This window comes from Siniperca chuatsi, linkage group LG7 (assembly GCF_020085105.1).
Source record: "Siniperca chuatsi isolate FFG_IHB_CAS linkage group LG7, ASM2008510v1, whole genome shotgun sequence".
Lineage (NCBI taxonomy): Eukaryota > Metazoa > Chordata > Actinopteri > Centrarchiformes > Sinipercidae > Siniperca > Siniperca chuatsi.
Window position 1 is genome coordinate 20,040,214 of NC_058048.1, and position 21,174 is coordinate 20,061,387.

The following is a 21,174-nucleotide window of genomic DNA, read 5'->3' on the forward strand; positions in this document are numbered from 1 at the left end:
ATATTCAACACTGTGATGCTTGCCCGTCCTGTTTGGTGTGAGTCTCTCTCTATGGGAACAGCCTTATTACAACCCATCCCCACTACGCCTCTCTGATAGAGCTGAGGGAAGATGTGTTTTAAAATAAATGTGTAAATATTATTTTGCTGTCAGATGCACCATTTGAAAAGCTTGTTCAAACTCACAACCAGCAACTGGAACTCAAGCCCTAAATACTGTAGTTCTGCTGTTTACATATTACATACAGGATCCCACTCTTTAAATAGAGGTTTGAATTGCATTTGAATTGGTTTGAATTTTGTCCACAAGCTAAATAAGATAATAGGCAATACTTTAACTGAACCTTTCCGACTTTTCAGAATGCCTATCTGCACATCTGAGATCCTGAACAGGAAACTAATGATATACACTGCAGCAGAATATTCCCTTTGTTTTGACTTTCTTTTAACTTTACATGCAGTGAGATAAAGTATACTAAAGATCATATTTGTACCATACCAGACGTTATTTATCCTTCAACAACCCCCACAAGTAATGCAACAGTGACTGGTAAGCCAGTAATCTTTCACAATTATTCTAACTGTATCTGTATCCACTAGAGTTTCTGCATCCTATGATAGCTGAGAAAGGATCGAAATAAAAACATTCTGAACAAATACTCTGTGTGTTCACATTACCCCGTGAAACAAGTTTTGTGTGGGTCTCCTCCATAATTTTTGATGTAGTTTTTTTGTTGTTGTTTTTTTCTGGGAGTAGTCATATTTTAGTTTATTCGGATGCATGCTGTGCCTAAAGTTAAAATTTGTTGAACTTTGACCCCACCCTGCTCTGACCTTTACAAACGCAGCCAATTGCTGAAGGCTACTGGATGTGCTGAGAAAAAAGATGGAGGATAAAAGCTGAGCAAAGCAGCGCACGCAGCTCAAGAGCCTTGTTTTTTCTGCTAAAATGCAAATATTGCTCAAGACTTACGCTCCTGTAATGCAGCATACGCACAGTAATACAGTATGTAGGACTACTATTGATATATACAGTATAGTATCAGAAAGAAGCACAATGCCTACAATATAGGGGTGCTATAAACAATCAGAACCCAGGTGAACAAAAGTATGAGGGCAGTAATAATTACACCAGCAGTTCCACCACTATCATTATGGATAAGCCTAATCAATGGTCATTGCGTCAAGGGGAGCGGCAATGTTGTTAATGAATAGTTCCAATGAGCAGTGAGCTCTGTGTGTGTGTGTGTATGTGCGTGAGTGGTTAGTGTTAATGTCTCTAATGAATAGATGTGGCACACGGAGCCTGTGGACACCTGCTGTTGCCATTAGTCCCAAAGAGCAGACTAATCACCCTGGCTTTCAAATCTGAGCAGGTTATTCAGTGTCCCTCAAACTCAAGGACCCTTCATTACACGGAGCACATGAGTGTTCAGTGATAATGCCAGCTTGGTCAGATACAGTACATGGTCCTTCCAGAATCAAAAAGTGCACAGAAAGCAGAGCGCTGAACAACTAGAGGGGTAGCTTTAAGTTATTGGCACATTCTCCGCAGACCTAAATAAAAAAGTAGAGAAAAAGTATGAATTGGCAACCTGCATGGACAAACAATCACATGTATCCTCGCACATTCACACTCACTTCCATCTGTTGCCTCCCACCTTCTCTATACCTTACTCTGCTCCCTTTCCTTTCCTTTGCCAAGCTCACTTATTAATTCATCCTCTCAAGAATTTCAACAATCAATTTTCAGTGATTCCCACTTCCTACCTGTTCCCATGGCTACTAGAAAGACAGAGAACAGAACTGTGGGAGATGTTGTTTTTTTCTGAACTGATCTGAATACCCAGGGTCTTTCTAGCTCCATTCACATGATGGTGTCACTCATCTTGATCTAAATATGAGCATGTAGCATACATGTTTTGGTGACAGAGAGGATTCTTGTAGGGTCAGGTAGGGTTGGGAGCAGAATGGGGCGGTGCAAGACTGAGCGACAGGGGAAGAGAGAGCGATGACAGCTGCGAGAGAAAAAAACGGGAAGGCTAGATGTTGAAAGATTGAGCTTTAGGGGTCACCAGTGTGATGGTTGCGCTGTAGGACTCAGCTGTGAAGTGATGATTTACTGGGCCTGAAGGACAGCCACGGCCTTCCACCCACTCTGTCGCCATGGGAGACGGTGGAGAGGAGGTTTTGTCTCCTTTTCTTCCTCACCCTCATTCTGTCTCCTTTACTGTTATCCCTCTATCTCTCTTTCCCTCCCTCTGTCTCTCTGAGTCTGTCAACTCTCCCTCTCTTAATAATCCATTGAGCTCCTATTACCATTCTGAATCAGCCCACTAAAGAACAGTTAAAACCAACCTCCAGGACGGTGAACAATGATGAAAATTTTAATAATTACACCAGTCAGTGTAATCAGTCTTTCTGTGCGTCTGTCTGCCTGCATGCATGTGTGCACATGACCCATTCATTTCATTGGTCAGTCCAGCTGTACTTCCCTTGTTGGTAATCTGACTGAAATGTGTGTTATCAAAGTACTGCAGGCCTCACTGCACTGGCAGTAGCAATGGAGAAACGGAAAGAAACCACAAACAGGAACTAGCCTGCTTCCAGGAACCACCATATCAACCCACACACTCAAACACACACTCAGCAACATACACAAGTACAGAGAGGCATGTGCATACACACAAACACTCAGTATCTGAGTCTGTCCCTTCCCTCTTACTACACATCACTGTCTTTATCTCAGAAGGCAGAAGCAACAGTTAGTGATCACATGACCACAAGAGTCTGTCATCATTTCTGTGTTAGCTGGTTAGCTCAGGCTCAAAGTAAATGTTAAATAGAGGAAGTAGAGGCAAGTAGAATGAGTGCAGTTTGTGAATTTTTTGTTTATTTTTGTTTCACTCTATTTCACTATTTAAACCGAATACACTGAGAGAGAGCCTGAAGAGCTACAGGAGCCAGTAAGAGAGGGGGAGGGGATGCTGTTGCCATGGCAACCAGAGCCGCGGCGGTCGTCATCGTGAGGCTGCTTCTGCATTGTGTGTATGTGTGTGTGGACACAGCGTGTGTGAGTTCACCCTCCCCTCTCCAGACAGGAGGCGAGGACATCCCCCTCTAACACTGTGCCAAAATAGAGAGAGACACACACACACACAGCAGAGAGAGAGAGAGAGAGAGACAGACAGAGAGAGGGAGAGAGAGACTGAAACCCCATAATGCACTGCACGCTGCAGGGCTGAAGTCGTGCAGATTCATCAGTTCCTGTTCGGAGGGATTGTGTATGAGCGCACACACACTCATACACCCAGACCGAGTGCGAGTGAAACACAGACAACCAGGCAGGTAAGACAGCTTTTCTCTGACCGTGCGGGCGGCTGCTGGGCTTCCTAGATGATGTGTTTATCTGTCTGTTACTGCCTCTTGAGAGGAGGAGAGGGGAGAGTTGCTCTGTAGAGACGACAGGGTGTCATCAAAATTTGACATGTTATGATTCCGACAACTTCCCTGCCTGTTGCTAGTGATTGCTGCTGTAGTTTTTTTCTTACTAAGAAATATTTGAGTTTGGGATTTTTTCAAAAGGAAGGATATATCTTGGAGAGATTTGAAATAGCTGATATGTATGTGGAATATCTGTGTTAGTTTTTGTCTGTCACTGGGTTTGTTTTTTGCATGTGTTTTTTTTTTCTTCGAGCTTGCAGATACTGTTTAACTGTATCTGATTTGAATATGGTGGGAAGGTTTTGCTTGTACTTGGCACTGGGTGCAGTCCAGCATATTTATGTTATAGAATAGTTAAAAACATTAAAATTTTCAAAAATTATTCAACAAGGGCATTAGGAATTAAACAGTACATGTAGAAAGTTTGCTTTCAAGGGTTTAAATGCAAAACTTCCAGTTAATGTTGCATGATTTTGTCTGATATGCTTCATGTAACACTAAATTACTTAAAATGTAAGCCTAATGTGCCCAGTCAAAAACAACTTGACCCAATGATGCAATGATGCATCCAATGATGAAAGTTACACTTTCATGACAACAATCACTTCCAAAGCTCTTTGTAGTCAAAATTAAATCTACAGTAGTTGGCCCCATAATACTACAAATACTTTAATAAACTAAGCCTGTTTTTGAGGTATATACATGTTGTGCCAAGTGACACTGCAAGCTGATTGGCACGTAAGAGTGTGGCTTATCCATTATGGGTCATTTTGTGGTTTAACAGCCACTGAGGCTTGTGACCATATCTGTTGCGCCAGAGACACAGACAGGCTAGAAAGCATGATTGCAGCAGCTTAGGGCAGGGACTCTTAAACTTTATTACCCTAGGACTCAAATGGAAAATTTCCGTCCTCCACCCTGGGACCCCATCGTGAAATCATGTTTCAACACTGTCATGTGGAGACACATGGAAGGTCAAAATGAGGGCTTATAGTGAGAAATAGGCTTGAAATAAAACTTGATGATTTCTAAATTAAACCTTTATTCCAAAAGGACATAATTTAAATGTCAGTTGTACATAAAGATCCATGAAGAAAATAGGAGAGCACAAGTTGTATTATCTCAAAATCCAGCTTTTAATTAAAACACAGCTTACGTTCATTTTATTTATATTACCCTTATTCACAAGAAAGTCTCAAAAGAGCTTTGAGACTATTGTACTTGTGTATCTTGTACCTTTTGACAGTGTGTATTATGTGGACGTGGGAAGCTGTTTATGCAGAACACTGTAACGGACTATGCAAAGAGCTTTTGTGGCTTGGGAAATGAAATGCAAAAAAGCCATAATGCAGATCAGACAAAAAAATCTTTTGAATATTCAGTTTGTCTCCATTTAGCTCTGACAGAGCACCGCTTCTGTCTGCTCTTCCCCTGCAGAAATCCACCTGTCAAAACTCAAAATGGAGAGGCTCCTATTTTTCATTATGGTTCCTTTCATTAAGAGCCCCCCTTCACTATCTGTGTTGTCGCCTGATAGAATTATCCACCAGACACCTATATGACAGTAGCATCTATGTCTCTGCTTCCACTCTGTAATAATTCAGCGTTGGTGTTCGGGAGACTCAAAGCTGCCTGATAAAAGTATGATCATGTATATGTCTTTAATAATGTAGTCATCTGGGTATATATGCTGTTCTAGAGAGTGTGTGTTTTAGTGAGCTCAAGTAAGAAGTGGGTAAAGTAAAGAAAAAAAGCAGAGGGATTGAAGAATAACAGTGGTCATACCACAACTATTTCAGTGGTGAGTTTAAAGGTTTAGAAGGTTTTTCAAACGATATTCATTCATATATTCCCCTACCGGTCTGTTATAGAGCTTTGTGTTGACAGATTCCCACATTTTCCACTGAGGTCACATCTTGGGGCCCCAGAATATGTTGGTACCAGAACGCCGATCTGTTCAGACTAAGAAGAAACACACAGAGGCTCTGGTCATGCCGTTTTAATTGACTGAAATGGCTACTGTTGTTTGAAGATCATCTGTTTAATGATTTGACCTTAGATACTCAACAATAGATTAGAGCTCTGTTATGAATGCTGAAAACCTCTCAGACTCACACTGGGTCACCCTGCTGGATTTTCCATTCTGTAAGATCCTTGAGGTTCTCCAGTAGATATTCTTTTGCTCTCAGTCCAGCTCTGGCTTTGCTTAGCAGCATGGTTCAAAGGTGATATATGGATCGAGATCTCCTTGTCCAACTTCTTGTCTAACTCCTCCTGTCTTTGTTCTTTTTCTCAAAATTTTTCCTCGTTCCTCTCTTTAATGATCTGGAACACAAGGGACACATGTTCATGGATCTGTAGCCTTGTTGTGATGATCAGAATGAGCGAGGATGTGAGGGACACTGTCTTGTTTAAGAAAACAGTGCCTCAAAAGTCATTTTCATTCTTTCCTCCGTACACAGACATCAGCAGAGCAGTGAGCAGGAACCTTAGTGTGCATTAAATTATCTGCAATTGCAGCAATTATCTGCAAGTCCAAAACCTTTCACTGTGCCTTGTTTCTTCATCACTGCCTCTCTCCATTTAGACTAGAAGCTTGCCAGGAAAGTACATATGCTCAAGTACTATACTTAGGTGTGATTCTGAAGTACTGTTATTTACTTGAGTATTTCCATTTCATACTACTTTGCACTTCTACTTCACTATGTCTCAGGTGGAACAATTGCTTTGCAGATTCACATTTTAAATATTTTGCATTGTTATGCAGTAAATTAAACTACAACAACAGTATATAAAGTAGTTCAATTTCGGCCAACTAACATTAGAATGCTGCTTACATCTTAATGCACAAATAATACGCCAATAATATAATATAATATACATAAGAATATATATATACTGGAACACTGCCAGGGGGACATTACATAGTGAAGCATTTATCAGCAAAAGAGTCACATATTTTACTCAGGAGTTTGTGGACACCAAACCAGAGGTAAAAGGAGAGTTAATTTCAGACTTACAGCAGAAACAGGACTCCAAATGAATCGTAATGTTGCTCCATATCTGCTGGATGTGTAAATTGGCAACTATTTACCAGTAAGTTCACCATAACAGCTTTATAAGGTGATAATATGTCAATGTTGTGTTTACAGCTTGTTTCTGCTGCCCCCAAGTAGCCAAAACATCTGTAAATATAGGTTTAAGTACATTTTGCTTAAAGTACTTACTTTCAGTAAAGTCAAATTTTGAATGCAAATGATTTTTTTTCTTGTAATAGAGTATTTTTACTATGTGGTATTGCTACTTTTATGTAGGTGAAATATCTTCTACTGCTACTCTTTGCAGCGGTAGAAGATGTTGTGTAGTGTATGTTGGAAAGCAGCGGACCTACTGAAGTGTGCATGAGCAAGACACTAAATCTGTTGCTGACATCTGTGTCAAAGTGAGGCAAATGAAAAAAATAAATATTTCCTCACAGAGCATAACTCAGACACACTTTACAGACAAAGCTTTTTTCCAGAGAAAAGTGCTATCATGTCCTGTAGTTTTAGAGTCCATCTGTAATCTAGACAGTCACAAAACAACATGTACACACTTGGAGGCACTGCATCCCATTCCCAATTCAGTGTAATCCTGGAAGACAACTGCAGGGCCTTTTTTGGGCACAAGTCAGTGACTTGCCAGCTCTAAAATTGAAAGTCCATATAACCGGCGTCTGTAGTGCGTTGCTTTGACTCTATGAAAAATTGATAAATATTTATAGAAGCTGGAGCTAAACATTAACACTTAGAGCAGCACAGATCCATCATAGGTGCTTTTGAGGGCAGGCTGCAGGCTGCTGTTCAATCAATACACACACACACACACACACACATATGCACACACAAGCCAATACAGTGATAAATTCCAAACACCCTGATATATTGCAGCCACAAGTCAGTGATGTGGCTCTGAGTCACTTGGTAACACCCACCTGACACATACACACACTCCTCCGCAAACACACACACACAACACCACGCACTCACACATGCTCACATAGACACACATGCACCTGATATAGTGTTTGATGGAGTTAGACACCATGGCAACAGAGCTGTGACTCTGGCTGTCCTGTGAGTGGACTGAAGCTGTGGAGGAGGGAGGAGAAAGCTACCAGCTAGCTACTCAAGTGCAGCTATTATTATTCCCAATCTCTCTGTCTCTCTATTCTCTATTTTTCCTTTTTCTTTTTCTACACCAAAACTGCTATCCACATGCCGCATTTCTGTTTTGTTTTTGAAGTGCAATATAAAGGCTGTAGGTTGAAGAAAAGGGGAAACCAGGGGAAGTAGAGGAGGCAGAAGAGAGGTCAGCAGGCATGTATTTTTAAAGCCATTGATGTGTGCAAAACCTGACACATCATCAGAGGGAATCGCCCTGATTCTCACTGCCGCAACTAGACAGCACTCTGTGTCTTATTTGTTGACATTATTTTTTATCAAGTTCTCCTTGCACTCTCACTTGCTGCATCATTCTGTTTCAATCACAAAACAAAATGATTTAACTCCTGTCTCTTTCTGCCTCTGTTTAACCCTTTTTTTTGTTGTTGTTTTTGTTTTCTCCCCCTCTCCTGTCAGTCAGTTTTATAAAGGTAGCGGCACAGATAAGGAGAGCAGAGGGAGGTAGAGAAGGGGGGCGTGCAGGTGGACAGGTCTCCCGAACAGCATCTGTATGAGATTTACTGCCTGCAGATACAGATGGTGGAGAGACTGCAAGGAAGAAAAGAGGGAGAGGGAGGTGTTGGAGCAGTGCAGGTGAATTGCATTTTGTTCTCAGGTAGCATTTTCATGGTCTGATTGTCAGCATTTGTTAACATACACACATGCATGCAGACGCACACACACTCTCATGCAGTGTGAAACTGTGGGAACGTGGCTGTTGACAGTAGAAGTTTGTCTGAGTTAAGTTCCCCTGTGTTGCCCTCCCTCCTCTCCTCTCCTCCCTCCCTCTTTTGCATACGATCCAAGCGCAAGCTGTGAAAGGTGAACTTGCAGCCTGCTGTGGATAAATTATGTGTGACATGTTTAGCTGTGCTGCCTTATATGGAGACTGGTGTATCTGAATACAGTAGAGCTCTGCCAAGAGAGAAGCAGGGAGAGAGAAGGAGCGAGGGAGTGAAGGAAGGAGGAAGAGGAGGAGGAGAAGGAGGAGGAGGAAGGAAAAGAGGCAGGGGTGGGAGAAAGCGAAGGAAAAAGGAGGGAGGAGGGGGCAGTGACGGAGGGAGTGAAAGAGAGGAGTGCCGCGAAGCAAGCATGAGGTTTTCACTTTCCATTCTCCCCTCAGCAGCAGTCAGATGAGTCCTTGCAGAAATACAGTAAGTCTTTGCTCTTTACTCTGTGTGTGTGTGAGGTGTGTGTTAATTTGTGTTAAGTTGTTCCTGCTTACATTTTCTGCTTTGTTCTGCCATTTCGCTTTTGAAATTTTTTATTCACCATATGGATGTTGAGTGTGATGTCTGGATGTGTGTTTGAGTGAGTTATGCGTGTGTTTGTGTGCGCGTATGTGTACATATGCAGATAAGCCACCGTGCTTTACTGCTAATGTGTGGTAGTTTGAGGCGGGACAGTTTTAATGTGGAAAAGAGCTGAGCATACAAAAGAATGGGTAACGTTAGTGTTTAATGTTCCGCAGAGTAGTTAGCACACACACACACACAAACTCATGTACAAATGCACGTACACTGACACACATTCCCTTTTCTGGCAGACTACACTGTGTCTCTCTCTTTTTCTCTTGGACTAAACTGAAATCCCTGTTGTGTGACTCCTACTGTTAACACTAATGCTAAATATGCTCTCACATTTATGGATGAATGAATGAAAACACACACACACACACACACACACACACACACACACACACACACACACACACGTGAACAGCCCTATACTCCTTCTGTATAATGACTGGACTACTGGTGTTTACACTACAGCTGCCCTCAGGAAATTATTATACTCCCGTGTTGCCCAGGCCGCCTGTACCAGTCTGACACACAAATGCATTAACACACATACATGTGCACACACAAAATCATCAAATATCATCACTGAAATTCACATGTTGTAGAAAGGCCAAAAAAAGTGAATATAATAAAGCTGTCTATATTTCTGTCAGTGTTTCCCCAAAAATATCTGAATTTGAGCAATATCGCCTGTTGGTTGGATTGAATTGAATTACATGATGGATTTGTGGAGAAAATAATAGAATAAACAGAGCACTACAGATGACTCTGTATTTTGAATTTTGAGTATAAGCAGAGTTTGTTTTGCATTAAAAGCTTAATTACTGAAATAGGTTGAAAGTGTCTGAAATGCATTAACTTTGGGGTCTAAACACTTTTCAATTAATCTTCACAACATGCACAGTTAATTTGCCACTTTTCCATACAGTTTGGACACCTGCACTGTGCTGTACTATGAACAACTGTGATCAGAGCTTATGATGCCAATTTTCCATACAGGAAGTTATTGTAAAAGGTGTCACTTACTTGGATGACATGTTTAAGGTTCAACCAAACTGTTATGACTGCCTGCTGCCTGCAGTTCTTCATCTAATAAGCTTAATGTAGCTTCATCTTCTTTTACCATTTCTCATTTGCAATGTTTAAAACTGATCCACTGACAAAAAAAGAGAGATGAATATCAATTTCTTAATTCAGAATATTTTTTAAATATATGAGTTGGGTGAGGACAGCGCCTAACCATCATGACTAAGGCTACACTTTCTGTAGCTACATACTTCACAATAAAAGCCTTGCAGTTGTTTGCTGGTGAAAGACTTATTTTCAAGCTATGACATGGAGTTTAGCATTAATAGCACCTTGAGTTGCAAACTTCATTGCAGCTCTAGTATAATGGAAAATCAGTGTGGCTCAGAAAACTGAAAGTAAGAACCTAAATTTTGGAATAGAGGACGTCATGTTGCCTGAATGTTGATGGAAATCGGTTGGTGGCCCATCTACTAATATGTATGGTAGAGGAAACACTGTATGAGTATTTTATTTACCCATTTATTTTTTATAACAAAATTGATTACTTTGTGCTCATATGTGATTTTATTATTTACCAAACTGATGCTATAATCGACACTGCGTCTATCTATATTTCCCCTGTTGTTTTGAGTGCACACCCTCTTCTGTCTGTCTTATTCTCTTTCTTTCTGCTTTTTTTATGGCTCACTTTGTGTTTCTCTTTCGCTGTCTGACTCTCAGTGGGTTGAAAAAGCTTCTTTGCAGATCAGAGCAGGCAGATCTACAAGGTCATTAGAGTATAGAACAGCGAGAGCGCAGAGGCACTCAGATACATACTGAATTTCACAGCACACACGACTGACTAAACAACTGTGTGTGTGAGAGAAAAAAAGACACTAACAGGGAGATGGAGAGGGAGAGGATGCATGGTTACCTGCATTTGACTGTGTTGATTTAAAAAAAGAGGAGTGAGGTTTTTCTATGGATTTGTCCTCTTTTCTTTTCCTCCCCCACCTTCTCGTTTCATCCCTCAACTAATCTGTCCTTTAGAAGTGATGTCATCTCCCTGCTGTCCTCAGCAGGCACAGGGCAGTCTGTCGCATGCAGATGAGCAGTGTGTTTGTGTGTGTGTGAGAGGAAACGTGTGTGTATGTGCATAATGACATGAGCACCCTGATACCCTAATTTACATTATTCAATTATCAAGAAAAAAGAAAATAGGGCGGATGCTCTGATCAAGGTGATTGCAGGAGATTGTGAGTAGAGATGACTTTGAATCCCAAGCCTCAGAAATTCTACACAGAGCATCTAACTGGCAGATAGACAGTCAGTCACTCAGGCAAATGGTTGGGGGAGTCCTATGAGGCCATTTGGCAAGTGGCAAAATCACAGTGAGTCAGTCAATGTTGTATGATTGCTGTTTTCCCTGCAGTCTGCAATGCTGTCACTGGACTAATGCACCCTAGTGGAAGATGTAATCTATAGTAAATACAGTTGGCTCCATGGAGGAGCCCTCTGTGATTTCCACAGATTAAGGTGTCAAACTGAATCACTGGTCATGGACAGCTGAAGAGTACAGATTATCCCCTGTTTGGCCAAATGCTGCTCTGATGACAAGTCAGGCATTCTGCACTTTATGTGTGTGTAGTTACGATTTGGAAAACTGATTGTAGATATATTCTTTTTGGGGAGCATCCATTCCTTTGGTATTTCCTGATTTGATCAAAAAATACCACACTATGGAATGTGAAACATTCACAGAAGGCCAAATCATTACCGTTAATCATCTTCATCTATTGAGCTTCATAATCTTTACAACAATTCTGTTATTAAGCTTTTCAGCTCCTAATCAGTGATCATCTTGCTGCTACTGAACTGTTTCCTGTCAAGGATTTTCCACTGTCAGAAATTATTCTTATCTTAGCTGAACTTATTGTATCACTCTCTGTTTGAATCCCGTCTCTCACTCTCCCGTCTCAGTATATGCTGAATATCTTCACTCTGTCTTTCTCGGGCCATGCCACCTGTACTTCCCCTCTGTCGACCTATCTGTCCATCTGTACATCTTCCTCGTTTTTTGTTTTTATCATTCTCTTATTCACCTGTCCCAGTGTCTGTCCAGCTTAGCATGTGTCTTGAGTGTGAAAGCAAGAGAGACAAAGTAAAAAAGGAAAGACTGTGCGTACGTGTGTGTGTGTTTGCTTTTTTTCATGACTGATAAGGCCCCCGTGCTTGAAATGCCACATGCGGAGGTGGTAAATTTACACAAGGGAGCTTTTTCAAAGTGGGCAGACTACTTTTTCACCTGCATCTGTCTGCCTTCCTTCTATGTCTCTTGGACGTCTCCTCTCTATCACTCACTGTCTGTTTCATTACCCTGTCTATCTTTCTGTCTGTCTTTCAGTCTTTGTGACTTTTCCTCTCATTCTCGCAGTTTTCCAATCTTTCTCGGTCTACCCTCCCACCCACACACACACACGCACACACACACACACACACACACTCATACACACAACTCCTCCATTGCTATTCCTGAGAGGAGCAGACTGGTCTGGCAGTGGGTTGGTTTATGTCCATGAACTCAATGACACCCCTGCTGCTCCTGCATTACACCAAACTGGCACCACCACAGCCAGGTGGCCACACTGCAGTGAAACGAATATGTAACCATATATTTAAACGTATATATTAGCTCACATCCCCATTTATGTGGGTGCCTACTACAAGTGCCTCTCCCCCTGTCTCTATGTGCACGTCAGGCTGTTTAAACACTTGCACTGATATCACAGTGCAGACAACAGCTTGCACACGTGCCACTTGACTGCCCTCGTTGTCTCCCCTCCCCTCTGTTTGTCTTACAGCCAAAGGAGGGAGTCATAGATTGTGTGTGTTCATGTGTGTGTGTGAGATAGAGAGTTCACACAAGAGAGATAGTTGATGTTGTGCATATGCATACATAATACTCATATGGCTGTGTCCTGAATATCAACGCACTGACTGACCTTCCATTCATCTCTGTGTATCCTGCGTAGATGATGCAGATCTGCTGTCTCATGGTTTGTGGTCAATACTGATGTGCGTGTGTGTGTCACAAGCTAGGGAATGGAATGAAGTCTAAGATTACCCTGATGGTACAATCTGTGGAAACATCATCGTAATGGAGTATCATTTCAGAATGACTGGCCCTCAGCCGAAGACTGTCGGATCAAATCTCAAGCTTACATGGGTGGGACTGAGCATCTGTTTGACGGGGTTCACGTGTGAGCATTATTAATACCGTTGTCCCCTGGGCAAGGTGATTAAGCTCATTAATGTCGCCAAGATGTCCATCACCTCCTCACATTTAAGCAAAAGTTTTTATTGTGACTGAGATATACAGTAGATTTATGGAGACCAAATGCAATATCTTTGGCTAAAGTAAAAGGGGAAACTTATCCAGCAGCTATTATTTAATGTCATGTGACTTAATGTTTTCTTAATGAGCCATGTCTAATGAGGATATTATGCAAATCTTACATATTACTTGTATTTAAAGAACAAATACAGAGATTTCACCCTGCTATGAGACCAGCTAGCTATATACCCCAAGGTAACACAAGACCCCTGCTTCTATGCGGCTAATATTTTAGCGTGTTAACTCAACATTTGTTGGAGTTGTGTCCGATTACAGTAAGTATTTCTGTTTGTGTAAAATGAATACACGTAATATTGGTTGTTCTGCTACAATACTTTTCAACCAAACAATGACAACTTTTGAGACCACTTGAAAGGGTCCATTGATGAACATCGTATTAGCTTGGTTAAATAGCTGCTGTTAGCAGATGTTACATTAGCTTAAAATACAGAATGACACAGCAAATTACATAGTACTAAATTGCTAGTCATAACCAAATCCAGTGCTTTTTTTTTATAAAGCACTCAATAGTCAGCTGTTTTGTATTTCTGTTGACAAAATGTGTCATCAGGTTAACTTTGACAAAAATTTGAAATCCTAAACAGGCACACAGCCCCTCAGGGCCCAGCTCACCTCCTGGCCTGTGTCAGATGATCAGCCAGCTGACGGTCAGCAGCTTTCAGTCGGTCACGCTAGCTCAAAAAAAAAAAAAAAAAACAAGTGAAAAAAAGCAGTATGCACCAAGAAAGCAATTAAGTACACACTAGCACTGTGTTTTCATATAAGCAGCAAATACTGTCATCTGCTATGTTTATAGAGAATGAAAGTCCTGCCCCCTCTGCTAGCTAGCACTGTTCCCCTAGCTTCTATAACTCTGTGTCTGTCCATACTCCAAGCTACAGCAAATGGGGTTATAATATTATACTGGAAAGCAAAATTGCACTTCATTTTAAGAAAGACAACGGTAAGACTCACAGAATGATGTGGGGCTCTATCTGTCTGGAGGCTCCTGGGTCAGAACAAGCTGTGTAAACTGAGAATTGTGATTTCTGCCAGACAATTTCTTGTCTACTGTGACATTTCTGTGCATGACTGGTACTTTCATTTTATTTTGGTCATCTCTATATTAATCCTGCACTCACTCCTACTGCTAGCCTGTAAATACGAAAGATAGCAGACTGAAAGTAATGTTAAAGTTACAGTCACATCCACAGCCCTCGATAATGTTACATTATCATTAGCTTATCTTTTTGCAATTGTCAGCATGCTGGCCTGCCTGTTTTTGTGGTTTATCCCAGCTGTTTTGTTGAAGTCTTCTTGTCCAATTTTCAGTGGGATTGTAGATGAATTTAGTCCATAAATCTGTTGCTTTCTTTCCTTCCAAGAAGCGGTGACGCTAGCTAAACTTATTGCCAGAGTCATAACAGTACTGAAATGCAAGATTCTGCTTATTAGTGCAACAGTCAAGCAGCTAAAAGAACTTCTGAGATAGGAGGATACATTTTACCAATCAGGAGCATACAATGTGTGATTCTATAGGCCATTTGGTCTTGTGCATCCATCTGCCTTTCAAATTATGCTTTAATTTTGGTTTGTCGACAAAATTTGTAATACATTTCATTTTGTTTTCAAAGGTATCTTCTTATGTAGTTTTAGCCTTGTTTTTGTTGTGGAAAAAGGTAGTCAGTTACATTTTTTTCCATAGTTTTTGTTGACAAAATTAACATGTTAGATTCTCTCATCTTTGTTAGTGCAATAGGATAAAGGTTTCATAGTCGTCAAGAAGGTTGCTGATTTTTCCAGTGCTGTCTGTGTGCAGACCTTGGGTTGACTGTTGTACTAGGCAGAACTCATTAGATTTTGTGACAACAAAAAGTTATTTTGTATGTTATGGTGAGCAAAATTGTTACTTTGGTTAATTGGTTTGATTAAGGTGTCACTTCTCACCAATTTTGGAGTAAGTGATAAGTCAGTAAGTAAAGCTTGTTTAGTATAGCACCTTTCACAGAGCAATGTCACAAAATGCTTTACAAGAGTAAAATTGTTAAAAAATAAAACCAGAAAAACAGTAAAAAGAATCAAACAATAAAACATAAGCAGCAACAGACCTTAAGCAAGATTAGCAACAACACTAGACTGCATGAGGCGAGACAAAGGCTAGTTTGAATAAATGCATCTTCATCTGCTTTTTAAAGGTGCCAACAGAGACTGCAGAACGTATGTCTATAAGAAGAGCATTCCACAGGGTCGGAGCCATCACTTCAAAGGCACGATCACCTTTTGTTTTCAGTCGAACGCAAGGGACAACCAAAGGTCGAAAGACCTAATTGACCTACTGGTGATATAAAGGTGGAGCAGGTCAGTGATGTACTCAGGTGCCTGACCATGCAGGGCTCTATATGTGAAAACAAGAACAGTAAAATGAGTCCTGAACTTGATGGGAAGCCAATGTAAAGAAGATAAGATGGGTGTGATATGAGTCGTCCTGCTGGACCTGGTCATTGGACTTGCAGCAGTGTTCAGGACCATTTGTAGATGGTCCAGAGACATCTTGCTGATGCAGGTGAAAAGGGAATTACAGTAGTCTAGATATAAAAGTGTGAATGATCATCTCTAGCTCAACAGATCTGAGTTTGGCAATGTTTCTTAAATGAAAAAAAAACATGTATGGGTCAATGATTTGATATGTTGATCAAAGTAAAACATACATTTCTAAGATTAGACTGTACAGCTGAAGAAAGGGACCCAATATACTGAGCAACCTTGGAAGATATGCTATCTGAAGCAATGATAAGGACCGCAGTCTTATCTGCATTTAACTGTAAAAAGTTGTTAGCCATCCAGTCCTTAATGGTAAACGGTCAGTTTGTCAGACACATCAGGCTTAAAAGAGACATAGAGCTGGGTATCATCAGTGTAACGGTGATAAGAGACACTTTTAAATGTGTTAATAATATGACCTAAGGAAAGCATACAAAGCAAGTAATATCACACCCAAGACAGAACCCTGAGGCACACCATAGGAAAGAGCTGCAGTTTCAGACATATAGGGACCAAGCAACAAAGAAAAACTTATATCCAGGATGCCAGGATCCAGTCAGGATGCTGTGATATACAGTATCAAAAGCTGCGCTAAGATCCAGCAGCACCAAAACAGAGCATTGACCAACATCAGAAGACATCATTATGTCATTGGGGACTCTGAGAAGAGCTATTTCAGTGGAATGCTTTTGATGAAAACTATGCCATGAAGAGCCTTAAAAGTAATCAATGAGATCTTAAAATCAATCCTAAAACAAACAGGGAGCCAATGTAAAGAGGCTAAAACAGGTGTGATATGATTGTACCTCTTGGTCCTGGTTAAAAGCCTAGCAGTGTTGTATGGGGTGCAGTATGTGGACCCAAATGCAGACGACCAGGAAGCGGTAAGAGGATGAAGTGTTTTTTGGGGTGAAGTAACTTACAGGCAGGTACAGGCAGACAGACCGGTAGGCAGACAGGCAACAAACAGGTAACAAGCGGGTAGGCAGAAACAGGTCCAGGAATATGAAATGGGTTACTGGCTGGCAGTGGTAGAAACCAACAAGGCTAAACAAATCTGACAGGGAGCTTGCAAAGTGTAAAGTCCAAAATCCAAACACGGTCCAAGGGAGACAAAGAATCCATACAAACAAACTCATGGGAAGAAATGCCTGGGAACTGGGCACGGGAACAAGGTACAATGAAAAATGCACCTAACGGCCACACACACACACACACACACGACAGGAACACAGCACAACAGGCTTAATATGTTGTGATGGGTAGCAAGTAGATGGCAGTAATTGTTTAGTGATATGTTGGGGCCCAATAACAAGGATTTCAGTTTTATTTGAGTTGAGCTGAAGAAAATTTATCGACATCCAGTTTTGTATGTCAAGCAGTCATGCAGAGAACTCGGCATACTAAGGTCACTGGGCTTGAAAGGGTACAACTGTGTGTCATCCGCATCACAATGAAAAGAAATACCATGTCTACGGATGACATCACCCAAGGGGAGCATATATAAGGAGAACAGTATTGGTCCCAGAATTGAACCTTGGGGCACACCATAATTGATTTGGGAAAACGACGACATGAAGTTATAAATGGCGACACAGAATTTCCTATTGGACAAAAAGGATGAGAACCAGTTTAGTGCAGTGCCAGATATATCCACCTAGTGCCTTAGTCTATCTAAAAGAATGCCATGATCAATAGTATCAAAGGCAGCACTTAAGTAGGCAGCACAAGAATTGAAGACATGCCGGCATCAGCATTCATTAAAAGGTCATTAGTGACTTTGAGAAGGGCTGTCTCAGTGCTGTGGTGCTGACGAAAACCAGATTGGAACTTTTCAAAGGTAGTATTATTTTCTACAGCATCAAGAAGCTGCTTAGAAACAATTTTTCGAGAAAGACCTTGGAAATAGAAGGCAGTTTGGAGATCAGACGATAGTTATCCAGGAGGGTAGGATCAAGCCCAGGTTTTTTTTAGGACTGGCTGGACATGAGCAGTTTTAAAGTAATCTGGGACGCAGCCAGTAGAGCAACCATAATAACTTTGTCCAACCTACTGATCAAGGATAAAAAATCACTGAATTCAGACATATCGACTAATCAACTATTAAAACAAGGAGGTAGGTAAATTAAAATACAATAAGCGACCAACTTTGGTCATCTGCAGTTCAAAGGAGGAGAAAGCCCCAGTGCTCACCACCCGACAAAAGCAGCTCCTGAAAACCACTGTGAGGATAAGTCCCACATTTGGTTGATAGAGTAGAAAGTAACTTTGCTAAGTGTTTCATATTGGTTTAAAGGACACTCCAAGTATCCAAGTGGTTAACCTAAATCATAAGCATTGTCTCTTTTGTCACTCTAACCTCATTAATGGACAGTCTAGGAGTCTAGTGGGCGATACTGTTCAGATGACAGAAATCATTTGAAAACTTGATGTCTTTCATATGATTTCCGTTATACTGCTATGATATCAGGCTGGACCTGACACCATTAACCACTTTGTCCTTGCTTTTAACATGGTTTCTCTAGTTGCTGTGGCGATGATGACCTTGCAGCACATTACCGTGGTACTGCAGCATAAGGTGTTGTGTGAACAAGGAACGAGAAAGAGAGATGGAGGGGGCTGAGACAGTGGGCAAATAAAATGAGGACAGCTATTATTAAAAGACCAGCCACATTGACAAAGTTGTTTATGTCACATGACACTCAGAGTGCAACTTAGCAGAAGGCAAGCAGATTTCTAATAAGAAGAAAGATTTGGGGAGAGAAAAAGCAGAAAACATACGTGTAAAGAGAAATAGAAAAATAGAACAGGTGGGGATCAGAGAAAGATAAATGAAGAGAGATGAGAAATGTCAAGATGGTATCACAGCAGAGCGCCAGCACTGCTTTGAAATGGAACACAATTCTGCTTTTTCCCCACCCTACTTTTCCTTCTCGTCCTCTTTTGTACCTGCCAGTACTCACCTTGTTATTCCCCTCTCACTACCAGACACCAACCTGTCTCTCTCCAACTTGTACTAATTGCTCCTGTTTGCCTCCCATCACTCTTCCTCTAGCCCCTATCCTTCCCCTGTCACCACCTCTGGTCTCCGTTGCTGTATTTGTCTCTTACAGCCTGTCCCCCTCCCTTTTTCCTGATGCTCCTATCAGTATAAAGGGCAGCTCAGTTCGTATATAGATGATATCCTGGTCAGCCGGTGATGCGGTGTAATACGAAGCGTCCAGCATCTGCTTTTTGCTGCTGCAGTCAGCGCCCTTTAACCTCTCATATTACTGAATTTTCCCTCCCTCCATCTTTCCTTCTCTTTTTCTCTCTTTAGCTTGTCAGAATGAGCAACAATCAACCATATTTCCCAACATCCTGAGGGAGAAGGCATAAAAATCAGATTCTGAGCCCTTCACTGAATTTGTAACACTTAAGGAATGTCTGAACCGTTAACTTGCCGCCTAAACAAACAGGACCTTTTGATTGCCAGACAGCAACTCCAAGGGCACTTTAACAGATCAGAGTTTACACTGTGACTCTCTTGGGGAACTTGTTTTGAAGCAAATTGTTTCCTCTTTCCAGCGAGTTTTGACCATTGCTCTTTTTGTTTCTCTGTCTATTGTGTTTTAAAGGTCAGCCACAGGAAATCAAACATGGAAGAACCTGCTTTCTGGCTTTCTTCCCTTCACCTTCCCTCATTTCTTTTCTTTTCTGGAAGTCATTCAAGGTGAATAAATGGCTCCCATCTCTGGCCCCTGTTGACTCCATTTTTCCTCATTCTTTCTCTTTCTCCCTCTGTATTGCTCTCAGTTGCAGGGCTGAATGTGGCTTGTATTAACAGTGTGAGAGTACTTGCCATAAAAGAAAGTGCAATTCCATGTGGCATGCACTAAGCATGGCACATTAACATCAAGATGCACTGCTCAGCGTTAATTTCATCAACAGAAACAAAAAATATTTGTTGACAACCTTTATGAAAAAAACAAGACTAAAACTAAATAAAAAGTAACCTTTGAAAATGAGAACTATGATGAGATGTATTATATTTTTTGTTAATTACTAAAAGCAATGGACAAACAAAGACTTTTTAAATGCAAAGTCTTATTCAACCACCAGCACGCATCTGCAGAAACACACATTGTCACTCCTGATTAGTAAAACAATATCGCAAGCCGCCCAAAAATATATCTGCTTCACAAGTTGATTTTGCCGCTTGACATAATGTTTAGTATTTGTTGACGAAAACTTGAATAAAACTAATACTGATTTTCTAAGACTTCTTAAACTAAATCAAAATCAGATGCCAAAATTAACACTGGCACAGCTAGATGAAACAAAAATTGCTGGCTTTGCATTGTATACAAACTCATGTACAATGATTATTATTTTTTAGAGAATGATGCACAGGATCCAGTTTTTGCTGTGAACACCACAATTTGTTAATATTCCCTTTCATGTAGCCTGATATTAAAACACATTAACTATGTATGCAATGTATGCTTAACAGTCAGTAATTCAGCAGCAGTGGTGCCACTGGAGGTTAAATCGGTGTGCTTTTCCTGGAGAGTTGTCATACTGAAGCCATGAAATAATCCAGAGTTCGGCCAAACGAGTGGCACCAACGGATTAGCACAGGATCTGGCAGCTTTCTTTAAACGAGGAGATCCATGAACCCTGGTGACACTCTCACCATTACACTATGCTTTATGCCGACCACATGTCAACAGCTGAAGTCACGAGTGAGACAAAATGTTTAGCTAAGATTTTACTCTCTATACTTTTAATGAAGTGTATATGTGTGTGTGTGTGTGTGTGTGTGTGTGTGTGTGTGTGTCTTTTGGGGAAGTTGAGGCATTAGGGGTTGTGTGTAATACCCCCAGCCTTCTCTACCTCCCTCTCCTCTTCAATTTATTACCTTGGCTAGTTGATCTGATGGTGTAATAATATCTCCTGCCTCTGGCTACGGGAAATGGCCACATGCATTATTCACACATGCTAAGATGCTTATTGATGACTCCTTTATTTATATATTTCCTCAACACCAGAGTCATTTCTCATATTTTTAACCCTTTAGTTTTAATCTTCTCTTTTGACATGAAACTCACTCACTCAAATGGGTTGTACTTGTTTGATGGGATTTTGGTTCAAGCTTTTGGCACGAGATACATCTGAAACTGGGGCCAATAATACATGTAGGTGGATCCCCATTTATTGAATCTACTTTATTTGATGTTAAAGCTCATGGCTGCACATTTTGTCATAACTGTTTCCACAAGTGCTGTATGAAAATCCACAGAAGA

General features: G+C 40.9%; 2 protein-coding genes across 29 annotated transcripts in view; one reads left to right on the top strand and one right to left on the bottom strand.

The window, feature by feature from the left end:
- LOC122878754 (succinate receptor 1-like) overlaps positions 1 to 19,486 on the bottom strand; it is a 41,893-nt gene extending 22,407 nt beyond the window's left edge. The window contains exons 1-3 of one of the 6 annotated variants that reach the window (XR_006378529.1): positions 13,982 to 15,537; positions 5,559 to 5,768; positions 3,378 to 5,405 (exon numbers count right to left, since the gene is read on the bottom strand). The gene's annotated coding sequence lies outside the window, so the exon portion shown is untranslated. Of the gene's footprint in view, positions 1 to 3,377; positions 5,769 to 12,956; positions 13,052 to 13,981; positions 15,538 to 16,812; positions 17,542 to 18,852 lie in introns of those variants that run through there. The other 5 variants (XM_044202052.1, XR_006378528.1, XR_006378531.1 and 2 more) reach the window with 5 other exon arrangements.
- The window catches only part of LOC122878748 (muscleblind-like protein 1), a 66,901-nt gene continuing 48,616 nt past the window's right edge, over positions 2,890 to 21,174 (top strand). For 2 of the 23 annotated variants that reach the window (XM_044202019.1, XM_044202031.1), the window contains exons 1-2: positions 8,777 to 8,799; positions 15,544 to 15,706. The gene's annotated coding sequence lies outside the window, so the exon portion shown is untranslated. Of the gene's footprint in view, positions 3,348 to 8,062; positions 8,240 to 8,768; positions 8,800 to 15,543; positions 15,707 to 21,174 lie in introns of those variants that run through there. The other 21 variants (XM_044202032.1, XM_044202023.1, XM_044202021.1 and 18 more) reach the window with 17 other exon arrangements.